The sequence below is a fragment of the Falco cherrug genome, chromosome 5 (assembly GCF_023634085.1).
Source record: "Falco cherrug isolate bFalChe1 chromosome 5, bFalChe1.pri, whole genome shotgun sequence".
Classification (NCBI taxonomy): Eukaryota; Metazoa; Chordata; class Aves; order Falconiformes; family Falconidae; genus Falco; species Falco cherrug.
Genome location: NC_073701.1, coordinates 46,275,674 through 46,288,811, shown reverse-complemented (window position 1 = coordinate 46,288,811; position 13,138 = coordinate 46,275,674). Strand labels below are relative to the sequence as shown.

The window sequence follows — 13,138 nt, the reverse complement described above, 5'->3', positions numbered from 1 at the left end:
ATGAGGTTGCCATCCTCATAGTTGAATCTTAAATGTAGCATCTTTATAAGGTATGTAATAAAGAGACTAACTCTTCCTCAGATCTAGCCCCCTGGTAGTTTAGTTGGCCAATTTCCCTCCTGTGATTTACATCTTTCTCACAGTAAAATACCTCTTGTTTAGGAAGAGAAAACATCCTTAGCAATTTCCTATTCAGTTCACTCTCTTGTGACAGCATGCTTCCTAAATCAAGGGTTATCACTGGAGCAGGTGCCCAGCACGGAGATCATACTTCATAAAAAGAAGCTATAGATGTCTACAGTGCAGAGAACTGGACTTGCAATGAGGCCATCAGTATTCAGTATCCCTCTAACTAGTTTTGTGCTCCCAGCAGTCCCCTCCATTTGGTGGCATCAGCAACACCTACCAGGAACTGGCTGGCTGGACAGGAAAATGTACACATCGCTTTTAATTACAGGATTCATTAGCTAATAAAATTAAGTTTGATCAGCAAAGAAATTCTATGTCCTATTTCTCTCATAGATTAAACTGACTAGATTCGCAAAGGTAAAAGAATTTCACTTTTGAATTCCCAGTATCTGCAACAATATCCCAGACACTACTCATACACATATTGTACCAACTATGAAAGAATGATTTTTTGCTGACAATAGGCATAGAAAAGTACAAGATGTCCCTCTTATCGACACCAGCATATAGATTGGAAGTAATTCTATTAGGGTCAACATGAACATGTCAGACACTGCAAATCCATATCTCCCAGGGAGAGAAGAAAGCAGAGCTGGAGGTAGGAACCCCATAGGAGAGTAGTAGCTAATTGTATTAGGAAAATATGGTATGGTAGGGTATAAAGCTTTGATTATATTAATGTATACATACACATAGACAATATGTATCTGAGCAAGAAAATAGACTCTCTTATTCATCTTTTGGTGAGGTCTGTTAAGGACCTATTAGTACAGACCTGTTTTCTTTGTCTAGATTCATCCCCAGCTGTTGTTCCCTTTTCCAGGGAACTTCACCTCCAAATTAAGTAAATATTAGGATCCTTTTTCTGTAATTAGTTATGCTTGCATATGTTTTCTTTGTTTGACAGAAGGTGTGGCTAAGCCCAGCTGAAATGGCTCCTTCCCACTGTACGTCTTCTAGCCCTTTGTGTCAAGTAGGTAACTTTCTGTGAAAAGCTGCTGCCTGTGCTCTCTGAGGCAATGGCAATCATGTCTTTATTTACCAAATACATATATAATCCTGTCCTTAATTCATCAGCAGGGAATATCCAAATACAAAGGGGTGTCTGGAGGAGATGGGTGTGGAAGAGGGTGATTAGGGAGAAAGTGAGCAAGATTCTCCAGAGACCCTATCTTAATTACCAAGGTCTGTTCATTTTCCATGCAGGAAATAGGCTAAGACATCTAAAATGCCCTTCTCTTCACACACATATCCCAAAAGCAGCTGCTGGAGTGGCTGATACAAAGACGTGGCATTCGGATGCCTTGCACAGCCCAACCATGGTGCAAGGCAAGGCAGATGAGATGTACGGTTCTGCTCCATCTCCTGACACCTTTCTTGTCAACCTTCTTCCCATGTCCTCTTTCGTCCCTCTTGGAAAGCTTTGCCCCTTCTGTTGCTATTTCTGTAAAAAACAAAACATCTACAGAGTTCGAGGGTTGTTTTGCGTGACATTTTTGCGCATCATAAGTGGGAAATGTGTTAAATTATCTGTTAACTTCAGTAATTGAAACACGCCGGCTGGGTCCCGTGAGTTGTGGAGTCCTCTCACTGGGACTAACAGCAGCCTCTGAGCTGGAAGCAGAAGCTGGGAAGAGCTGGGAAGAGCAGGCAAGGAAGGCGAGGGGCAGCAGAGAGAAAGGCTTGGTGGGGAATTCAGAGAAGCTGGTGCAGGTCCCGTCATGCCTGGCATGGTACAAAGTACCATGCAGAGCCAAGGGCAGCTGCCCCCCTCCCCAGCTGCAAACGAAGACATGATACCCACTAGTTTTGCTGCAGAATAGGGAAGAATGAACTTCTAACAGTTTGGAGGTCATTTCACTACGTGGTCCAGGTGATTAGCTGAGCCCCTTGGGCTAGCAAGACCAACCTTAAATCTCATGTAAACAAGCTTAACTGTGAGATGGTAAGTGTTTCTGCTCCCCCTTCCCAGGCGGTGTAGAATGGTTTGAAAAGACAATGACGCTTTGAAAAATTCATAGAACTGAACTTTTCAAACCTGGGAAAGACTTTACTTCATTTTCACTTGCAGATGAGAGCTTGTAACATTTCTTATTTCATCAGTCATGTTGGGCATCCACACACAGATAAGTGCAGTATTCGCTAAGCCTTACAGGCACTCATTTGGGGTGGCAATATTACAGCACTTGGTATACATGTCCATGTATTAAGGAAAATTGATCTGCAGCATTTTTCTCTGTATGTTCAGCTGATCCAATCTAGTGTCTATCACCCCCTCTCTCAGTCCCAGACACCCAGTGTCATTTGCAGTAATAAAAATACTAAGATAAGAAGAGCTTCTTATTTGTTATCCAGGAAACAATCCTGATTTCTTAATTCTTAAGGCTTTCATTCTGCTTGAATTAGTTGTTGACAGTGACCTTGCTTTCACATATATTTTTCTGAGTAAAATTTGTGAACAAGGAATCTCTCACACGCTTATGTTTTTACCCAAATCTCTGATACATGGGCTTGTTTGCCCAGCTACACATACTTTACCCAAATGCTCAACACCTCTTTATTCCATGTTCTGCTGAACTCCCCCCAGGTTTCTCTTAGAGCCACTGAATTTTACTGCTGAATACAACCTGTGAACGTTAGCATCTTACCTTGTTGTATGGCTGTCAGCCCTGTGCATGCAGATGTTTCCACTGTTCTTTAAACCTTCCCAAATCGTGTGACCCTGCCATTGAAATCTGCTGGAGTCCGCAGTGGCACCGGGTTTATGTATGTGGGGAATTACTTCCACAGCCTAGAGGGGCTAAGCAAAATAACCCTGTTTCTTAAGGGGTCACAGATTTCAGGCACCAGTGTGCTAAAATGGGAGATGCTCCCTCATTCACTTTACAAACCTCGCCAGCAAAGTCTTATGAGACAGTAGTTTCCCAGCTTTTAATTGACACATTCCTGGGACTGGTGAGGAATAGTCGCAGCGCTCCCATGCACGGCGGCAGCACGTGATGGGGAGTCCAGTGGTTCCTTCAGTGCAGCTGGGTGCAGCATTGCACACAGCTTAGGTAGCCCTGAAACATACTAGGTTAAGTGTGTCTTGTACAGCATGTATCATCACCACAGGGAACTTACCCACCCCTTCCCAAACCACATCCGCAGGAACAGGTTGGGAACGAGCCCCAGCTGGACAGTCTCCACTGGCTATCCCAAGGACAGCTCTTGCTCCCCCTCGCACTGTGGTGACAGGGACAAGATTTGACCAAGACAAATCCCCCACTCTGCAGAAGCCATGCAGTTAAGCCTAAAAATCCTGGGTGTGGAGAGAAACTCTTATCCTGCAAAACCAAAGAGCTTCTCTGATGGGTGAATTTGATTCTTAAGTTAAGACCAGAAGCTCATTCCCCTGTCGGGGAGGTGACTTGGTGAATCCCATTAACTGCTCATCTCTCCCAGCTATCTGCAGGTACTATCAATACACCTTCCGCAGCCTCTCCTGGGATAGATGAGACACTTGGCAATTAATCTGCAGGATCTCAAGCAGAAAATTATCTCTCTCTAGAACGAGCAAACCCTGACTGGTGTCCATTTTAAGACAGTACAGAAATGGCCGCTATTCCCATGAAGTCCTGAGCGTGCAGCCCCCTCTCCCGCTCACCCACTTTTACTCCTTCTGGGATTTATAAAGGTGAGAAAGGACAGTGCTGTTGTGCAGAAAAGTCACAGCCTGAGTGCGGCCAGAACTGCACCCAAATCTGAGCAGCAGCTTTCACAGAGCCACCTGACTGTTACTGCCTGCATCTGTGTGAAAATGCTGGATCCAGCCGGCTCTCTGGAGCAGGGGATGCAGAAAATGTTTTCTTCTTAATTTTCCCCATGGAAAACATTACCTTTTACACATAAGAATCAGGAGCTGCATGTGTGCAGATGAGAGACAGAATTTCTATTTTCTATATGCAGAGAAAGCATTGAAGTGAATATGTTTTATTGAATATTTTGATTGTGGGTCTGGAAAATAGGATCTATTCCAAGTGACATCTGCCATTTAAAACTTTAGCAACGTGATAACTAAATAAAAGTCAGTTAACTTTTAATTTATTTTTATCAATTTATTTTCCAGAACCACTAAACTGTACTCCAGATTAGATAGTGCCCTCCTCAGAATTTAAAGTATATCATGTTAAGTTCTTTATAGATACTTGGAATTTCCTTGCAAAATTGAAATCTGTTGCAATGAATACTTATGTTCAATACAAGTAACTATGCCTCTTACCATGCAAGTCAAGAAGAAAAATGAATTTTAACTGCAATGAACGTTTTTCTTGGAACAGCCTCACAGGAATATAAAAAAATGGTAACAAAATGGTGATATAAAAATGAAATTCATGTATACAAAATGAAATGTTAAATGCTTTACTTTCTGGTTAATATTTATCTAAAATAAAAATTCTAGCTTTCTGTGAATACTGCAATCTGCTTTCAGTTACTATGAATCTGGTAACACCTATTCTAAAAAAAATTTTCTTTGACTGTGGGGTGGGAACTTTGTAATTTGATTAGGTGTGTGAATAATAAAGAAGAGCCAGAGCAGTGCAAATCTGGTGCTACTGATTCATTTTCCCCACTTCCAGGTGAGGTAGTTCACAGCACCCTAAGCAGCTTCAAACTTAGATTCTTAATGAAATCATGAACATTTCTTTAAAGTTCCCACAAAAGTGGCTAATTCATAATCAGGGCATGAGCAAAAAATGTCTTTTGTCTCACTTAACATTAAAGTAACATTAATTACTCAACATTAATTAATGTTAATTATTTTACCAAAGGAGCTTTATTCTCCCAAGTTCCCACTCAATTAAAGCCTCACTCATACTTTGAACAGGCCCTAAAAATAAACCAAAACAAATTCCAGAACGCCTGTAAGTGCTCTCCTGTCTGGGAATGTCCTGGCAAAATCTGTCTGTGTACCCATTTGAGGTACTGCTATTTCCTCCAACAGCAAGCATCCCGAGTACCTCTCTGTATCAAATGTATTTACTGCCCCACCTCTCTGTGCCATTACCCTATGAGTCAGAGAAACAAAGCACAATGTTTGTCTGCCCTAATTTGAGTAGCTAAAGTTAGATGTCACCCCAGGGTCACCTACTGAATAACCCTCTGGAAACATCCCTGTGCCTACCTCTCCTACCAGGGCAGCGCGAAGTCATTGGCTTAAACTTAGACATCTTAATATTAGATCAGAGTCAGATGAAATGTAGCCCAGACTAAGTGATTTACCTAAAGTGCAATACTGGGAAAAAGATTGTATCTTTTAAACCCAATTAGCTACTAGACTATTATTTCTCTTCCCCAGTTAAAATGTAGCAACAGCCTTTGCTTCAAGTAATACTTAGACAATTTACATTTTTTAATGCCATAGCATTGCTGTCTGATTAACTAGATAATGATTTCCTCATATGGAAAAGTTAGAGAGCAGTTTGCAGAAAAAACACCTGATTTATATAGTATTTGGGAGATGTAGCTTTTTTTTTTTTGTATGCTATCATCACTTAAAATGTTTCTAATACAGAATTCATGGTATCTTTCAAAATCAGATAAGATTTTATTATCATTATATATAGATATGTGTTCATAATTCTGTTATTGCCATACAACTATTTGGGGTGAATCTCAGGAGATGTCAGTGTCACCCATTTTTATATACAAGATTTGGTTGACCACTAGGGAAAAAAGCCATTAATCCTTTCTAAGCTCTTTATAAACAGAGCTTCCTTGCAAGGTCTTAACTTAAAAAGCTCTAAGGATTTAAAGAGGCATCACATCAAAAATATCCTCTAGCTACTTGAAAATTGAGAATGCCTGATGTCCCCGGTCCAAAAGATGCACCTTCCCAAGCATGGCACAACTAAAACCAACCAGAAGCCATGTGTTTGTAAACAGAATTTACAACAGATACCAAAAAGGCTGTATTTAACATGTATTTAACAATATTTAACATATCAAAGAAGTCATGTACTTCTCATGTTAAAAACAAGGAACAAACACTCAGAAAAAAGACTCCTTAACCAGACACAGTTTATTGTGCATGCACTTGATGTTAGGGAGATTTGTAAGTAACAAAAATCCTTTGGATAATGCCCCACCTCTACCACGAACTCCGTATTTGTTCACTTCTCAGCCTGGGTACAGTAACCCTTGTCCACTTTCTGGTCTGCAGGTCAGTGTGGTAGTTGTTGGCCACTCACCAGCAACTTTTTAATAGTTGTGGAAAAGATGGCTCTGTACATACTGGCTTTAGGAGGCTTCATATATATGATACAGCTACAACTCTAAGAGATAACCCCTTTCCATCATTATTTTCATCTCCCACTTTGCAACTGTAAAACAAACCAAAACATCAGCTCCATTAAAATAAAATAAAAGTTACTCAAGTCTGGCAAATTGCTGCTCTTGTAGGTTTACACCTTCAGAACACAGGTGCTAAAATTTTTTTCAAAACTGTAACAAGAGACTGAAATTGCTTCTGCTTTATCATCCATAGGGTGGATCTAAACTGGGGGTTTCATGTCAGGAAGATCCTTGATTGATTTTAGAATAGAATCTTCAATGTTTTATACAGGTTTTTTTCATACACCAGTTGAAGTAAAAAGTCAGCTCTGATTGCACAATTGCCTGCTAAGAAGAAAAAGAACACAGGGAGGTTTTTTCAGACATTTATTTCTAGTCCTTACGAGTCTCCTGGTATGTCATTATCAAATGGGAGAAACATGAACTGGAGATATTAATGGCTTTGTTCTCATTTTCTTGTCTTAAAAAAACCGATAAGACAAAATGAACTGAATTCAAACTTGGTGCAAGCCTCACAAATTTACATCCAAACTGACGGTAAAAATACATAAAATGAAAAGCTTCTACTTTGATGACCTACGCTGTTCATCTTGGATAGAACTGTCTTTTATATCCTCCTGGACATAATTTTTTGTAAATTCCTGTGTTAGGCTGTTTGTTAAACTTTTTCATCAAAAACTGCTAAGCTAAGAAAACATAACATTTTATTTGATATGTGAATGAAAACACACTGTAAACAAGATGCAAACTTTAAAATTCTTCCTTGGAGAGTTTCCAAATCCAACAATGAAGCACTGAGTCATTTATTTCCTTAGTTAAAAAATGCATTTAGACTATAACACTTTTAATTTCCAGCAACAAATGGCCTCCTAAAATAATTTTGATTTAAATGGTCGTATTGTCAACCATAATGGGCCATACTATGTCCGATAAAGTCTCCACTGAGATACGATTTCTGAGATGCAGAGATCATAGTTTCTTTAAATATAGTGGAAACCCCGGTTCAGGGTTTGGCTCTTGCAAACGGCACTTTTTTCTGCTGACTTGCTAGGGTGGTTCTCTTCCCAGAAAATCTTGCATAGATTTTCCCCGAGGAAAACACCAAGAAAAGTATTTCTGATTGTCCCAAAACAAGAGAGGGAACATACTACGTATGGTCTTAAATCAACCTGACAAAACTTGCCTTCTTTTCATTTCTAAATAACACATCATAGTAGTTTTTTAACAATAATACTATTGCATAGCATAAACAGGAAATCAAACTTGTTAATATATACATATAGATACCATTTCACTATACACTATGTATTTATATTCCTTGTCAGTATATATTATAGCTCTCATAGGCATACCTTCCAGCCACACATTCAACACCACGTTTAATACCTGTCATTTTGTTTTATTCCCTCTCTTCTCTTCTCTCCGGGGGGAAATCAGGGAGTGCAGTGGAGTGCCCAGTTTTGTCAGGGCCTTAGGTTTGGTTGTGGTTTTAAACATACATGTTACTCCGTGCTTGCGTCAGGGGCCGAGAGGTCCAAGAGGTGTTCCTTGCCCCAGAGCAGGGGGTGAGGATGTGGTCAGTGCTCCTGCAGAACAGCATTCCCTCCCCATTTCCCAGCCTGGCACCCCAGAAACTGCGCAGAGGAACTTTGTAAGTGAAATCTATGAACTCATGTGTAAAAAAGCTGCTTTGAAATGCAAACCCACAGCATCAACGTTCAAGGAGGTTTTCTATTATAAAACAGCAGTTGAGATGTCATGACTGAATGTGCTAACACACTTGAAACTGAAATAGTTTCACAAAGTTGTTTTCCCTGTAATGGTCAGAAAAGGTATTTCGGCAGCAAGATGGGGGAAGCTGGCTCCCTCACTCTACCAGTTCCTCCCCAGAACAAGTAGACAATGTGGAAAGTGAGTATAAAATAGGCAGCTCCAAGTAAAATGACCTCTGCCACCATCATGACAAGTTAATTTTTGCAAGCTGACATCTCTGATTGTTTTGCTGGGAACCAACACTTCCTATGTTTGGAAATTAACTTTCAGATTTCCAGTGAGGGCAAGGACAGATTTTACTCTTGTTACCCATAGGTTGCAAGGACAGACCTTGTAAAAAGAACTAAAACTCTGGAGCTCATTTTAAAAGTATATCTGATATAAAACTAGCCATTGGAATACATCCAATTTATAATCATAAGACTGGAAAACTTTAAATTAGGTCAAATTTCAGCTCCAAATTAAAATGAAAGCATTCAAGGGCTTAATGCATACCAGCAAGACACGCAATGTTGCATTTGCTTTCGCACTGGCTACTTGAAGGCTAAATTGATATTAAAAGCAAGAATGTTCAATAAGTGGATTTATTTTTAATCAAGAGTTGGTGTTTTCTTTGCTCATCACTTTGTGCTAGAGGGCCATGAAACTATCTCAGTAAAATTGTCAGTGCTTGCAGTCTCTGTAGCCTACTCCCCAGTGAAGCTGAGCTACTTATTTAGCTGTAAAAATGTTTCACTAGTTGGAGGTTCTAAAATTACACACGAAAGAAGAAAAAGGCTTGATAAATCTCTCCTGAATATAATGGCAAACCTCAAGCAAGTTGCCTTTAAAAAATGTATTTACCAAAGATAGTTCAGCTTAGATAAAATATTTGCTTTTCCACAATTTAACAGCAAGTTTAACTGCTAAAAAGAAAATCTGGTGAGTTGCCACAAGCCACATAACGAAATGGTGGCTTTTTTTACAATAGATGCTAAGAACTCTGCTGATACCCACATTTTCAGCCTTCCCCAGTAGACCATCCTGACACCCTACTGGGGATTGGTCCTTTTCTTCTTCCGACCTAGAGAGTAGCAGTGGTGTGAGGAGAGAAGTGATGTGCCTTGCTCTCTGTATTGGACACATCTCTGAAATGAACCGGTGAAAAATGAAATGAAATAAAATGAGATAAGATAAAACAAACACACAAACAAACAAACAAACAAACAAACAAGTTAGGAAAAGAGACCTAGTTAATGGCTAAATAATTTCTATTTGGGTTATGCATGAAATATTCGGCCTTTGGAGCAAAACAAAGGCTTCCCTAAGCTTAAAGAGCAAGCAGCTTACATATTTGTTGTTTCTTTTAAAATTCCTGTTTTATGACAGTAAGACTAGTGAGCTCTCTACTGTGAACCCACCTCTCAAAGCCATTTCATCAAAGTAGCAAGGTTACCTACTGGAAATCTAGCATCAAAGATACAGTGCTTTCATATAGGGCAGGGGCAAAAAGTACAGGGAACACATTGTTTCCAACTTAACTGCAGATAGGAAGGAGGAAGTTCAGGGATTATTTTTACAGTTGTTTTTCTTTTGTATGTGTGTGAAGGCAGTTACACCAGGAAATTAAAAAAAAAAAGTGAAAACCAAACCTAAAAAACCCAAACCACAACCTCCCTCACCCCTAAAAGATCCCCTGCTAAGTTATCCCTACACCTGTTCAAATATATCTCTGTCTTTCCCCTTCACCCACTTTAAGAGCTGGAATGGGCTGCAAATATTAGACAGTTTTTTGGATAGTACAACAGAGAATTGCTTGAGGTAATTAATGCAAACTTATTTTCCACTCTGCCCAAGGATACAAAAAACAAATGTAACTAACAGATGGGCAAAACAATAAATATTCTATTTTATTTTGACTTTCAATCACTTTCTCCATGTTGTATTAAAAAGAGCTTATATAAACAGCCCCTTATTAATATGAGCATACTAAATACAATCTATTGCTTAAAACTGTAATAGGCAAAAATAACTTACTTGAGATGGAGCTATTAAATTATTGAAGTTAAGGTAGCAGATATAAAACTTACTCAGAAGTTTGGGCTTTTGTTTTGTTGATTTTTACATCACAGACTATCTTGGTTAGGAATGTGATTTAAAAAAAAAAAAAAAAAAAGAAGAAAAAAAAAAAACCAAAGAGGAAGCAACTATTAACAAAGGGAGATGGGCAACTACTCAGCTGGGACTGAGGTCTCTCTGCCCATACACGTCTGCAGCCACTTTCCTCCTGCTGCCTTCAGGATGTCGTTCCTCTCCCATCAGCGATGGTCATCTCCACACTGTAGGGAAGGCACCCACCAGGGCAAGGTGTCACCCCCAAAGCTGTCCTGCCCAGAGGTTGGGGATAGGACTCAGGCTCCTGCCTGGTTTGGGGACGCAGCCCCCTGGGGCAGGACAGCCACCACAGAGGCTGCTCTGGGCTGGGACTGGGTATGGTCCCTCCTTGTCCTGCAGAAACATCCAAATTCAAACACTTCTACTTTTCTCTGGGGTAATGATGTTTTGGGGGATTTTTGCTTGACCATCAGACCAGTGTTTCAGATGTGTGCTGGGTTTCTGTGCTGAGGCAAGGCACTGCAGTGGCTGAAACACCCCAGCCCACCATGTCTCTGCCCCCATCACCTCGCTCTGAGGATCTGCATCTCTCTCTCTGTAAAAGACAGTGCAATACCTGTTCATCATTTCTTACCTTCAGGGATTATTTTTTTCCTCTGGTTTTCTTTTTGAGTGGTAGTTTATTCAACACGGTGCTTGTGAGTCTTTGATGGTGTGAGGTAGAAAATCATCACACAAAGTGTGTGACTCCCGGCAATCTGAACTCTGCTTTTAACACAAAGCAACATTAGCTTTATCAAAAGACATATTGTTTCTACCTGCAGTTTAGAAACTTTTTGTTTTCCTTTTTCCAAGCCATTCCTTATGTTTCTTTCACCAACTGCCTTTCAAGAGGAAAGAATATAGTTTTCTCCCTTCAGATGCAGACTCCCCAGACAACCCCCACTTACCCTAGAAATCCCTGTTTAGGGTCAAATTTCTTTCTTGGATACTTGATTAAGGACTTTCAGAAAACTCAGTGGGAGTTGCTTTCAGGCCTTTAAAGTCTGGCCGTGCTGCAGGTAAGGAAATACAAAATTCCAACAGAAGAATCCGCCTTTTCAGGAGAAATCCTTTTAAACACTGAAGTTAACTAGATGCTTATTTTTCCATTCACATTCAAATGTGGCAGTACACTTAATTATAGAAATGTAACTCTTCTTTTAAACAAATAAACAAATAAGGAAATAAACATGGTCTTGAGCCTTGAGTTTAAAAAACCAATCTTTCAACATGAGCTGCAGGAGGAAACAAAATATGGGAGGAATTTTCTGTGTGGAAAATATTGCACGCTTTCACCAGGATGAAATGTATACACGGATCTGTGGTCATCAATTTGGGAAAATTATACACTTGAAATAAATACCAGCATAGTCAAATATATTGTTGAAATGCATGTGTTTCTTTTCTTTTATAAACATATTTGCCCCACTACCCAAGTAAAACTTTCACAGACATTTAATGACAAATAACTAAAAGCTCTGAAAAATTAGTGTGCATTTAGATCTAAAATGGCCAGGATAATGAACAATTCTGCTACATTATCATCTCGGGCCACTCAGAATATCTTACACATAAAATAAACATGCAGAAATAAAGTGAGGGAAGAACAGATTTTAAAGTGGATTTTGATATAAATCTGGCTATATGTCCATGAAGAAAATATCATTCTGACATGTAAATTGTTCACTTAAAGATAAGACCATTGTCATAAATGAAACAACTGTCCAATAAAGATTCAATGTTTTAAAGGACTGTAGTCACAAAAGAAAAATTAATTTTAAAGCACATATATTCTATATGTTTTGAAATCCTCGGTGAAGTAAAACAATTTAAATAGTTATTTTCATTAGTTTCATGCTGACGTGCATTGCTAAATTAGCAAGGCAGCATATAACTCCTTCAAAAATAATGGTCAGGCAGTCTTTAAGGTCAGCATTTCAAGTTGCTTTACTACATATATTTTAAACATTTTTATCAAGACTGCTACTGCAGAGCTAGTGCAGAGCTTTGGAGGGATGACCTAAATCCTCTTCTGTCTTCTGCATTGTTAGCAAAGGTGCTGGCAAGCATTCCCAGAGCACACTATTTGCTCTGCATAAAATTTTAAGCAGCAGAAAAAGGTCCAGATCCATTTTAAGATGTTAGGTCTTAAGATGCTTGGTGTTCAGTCTTCTAAACTGAACATGTGTGGTATAAAAGACAGTGAGGAGTACATTGCATAAGAATTTTAGGAGTGTATAGTAAAAGACTATTTTTAAGCATAGGACAAGTGTAAGGTCCTGCACCTGGCTCAGGGGAACTCCAAGTATCAATCAGTACAGGCTGGGAAGAGAATGGATGGAGAGCAGCCCTGAGAAGGACTTGTGGGTGTTGGTGGATGAGAAGCTCAACATGGCCTGGCAATGTGCCCTTGCAGCCCAGAAAGCCAACCATATCCTGGGGTGCACCTAAAGAAGCACGACCAGCAGGTCACAGGAGGTGATGCTCCCCTTCTACTCTGCTCTCATGAGACCCCATCTGGAGTACTCATCTCTGTGTCCCTCAGCATAAGAAGGACTTGGACCTTTTGGAACAAGTCCAGAGGAGGGCCACAAAGATGCTCAGAGGGCTGGAGCACTCTTCTGTGAAGACAGGCTGAGAGAGTTGGGGCTGTTCAGCCTGGAGAAGAGAAGGCTCCATGGGCGCCTTATGGTCTGCCAGTACCTAG

General features: G+C 39.9%; 1 long non-coding RNA gene across 1 annotated transcript; it reads right to left on the bottom strand.

Moving 5' to 3' along the window:
* Window positions 1-6,232: 6,232 nt before the first annotated feature.
* LOC114017838 (uncharacterized) lies at window positions 6,233-9,482 on the bottom strand. Its single transcript, XR_003563118.2, has 2 exons — window positions 9,292-9,482; window positions 6,233-6,551 (listed from the first exon to the last, which is right to left on the bottom strand). It is a non-coding gene; the product is annotated as an uncharacterized LOC114017838 (long non-coding RNA).
* Between the last annotated feature and the right edge of the window lie 3,656 nt (window positions 9,483-13,138).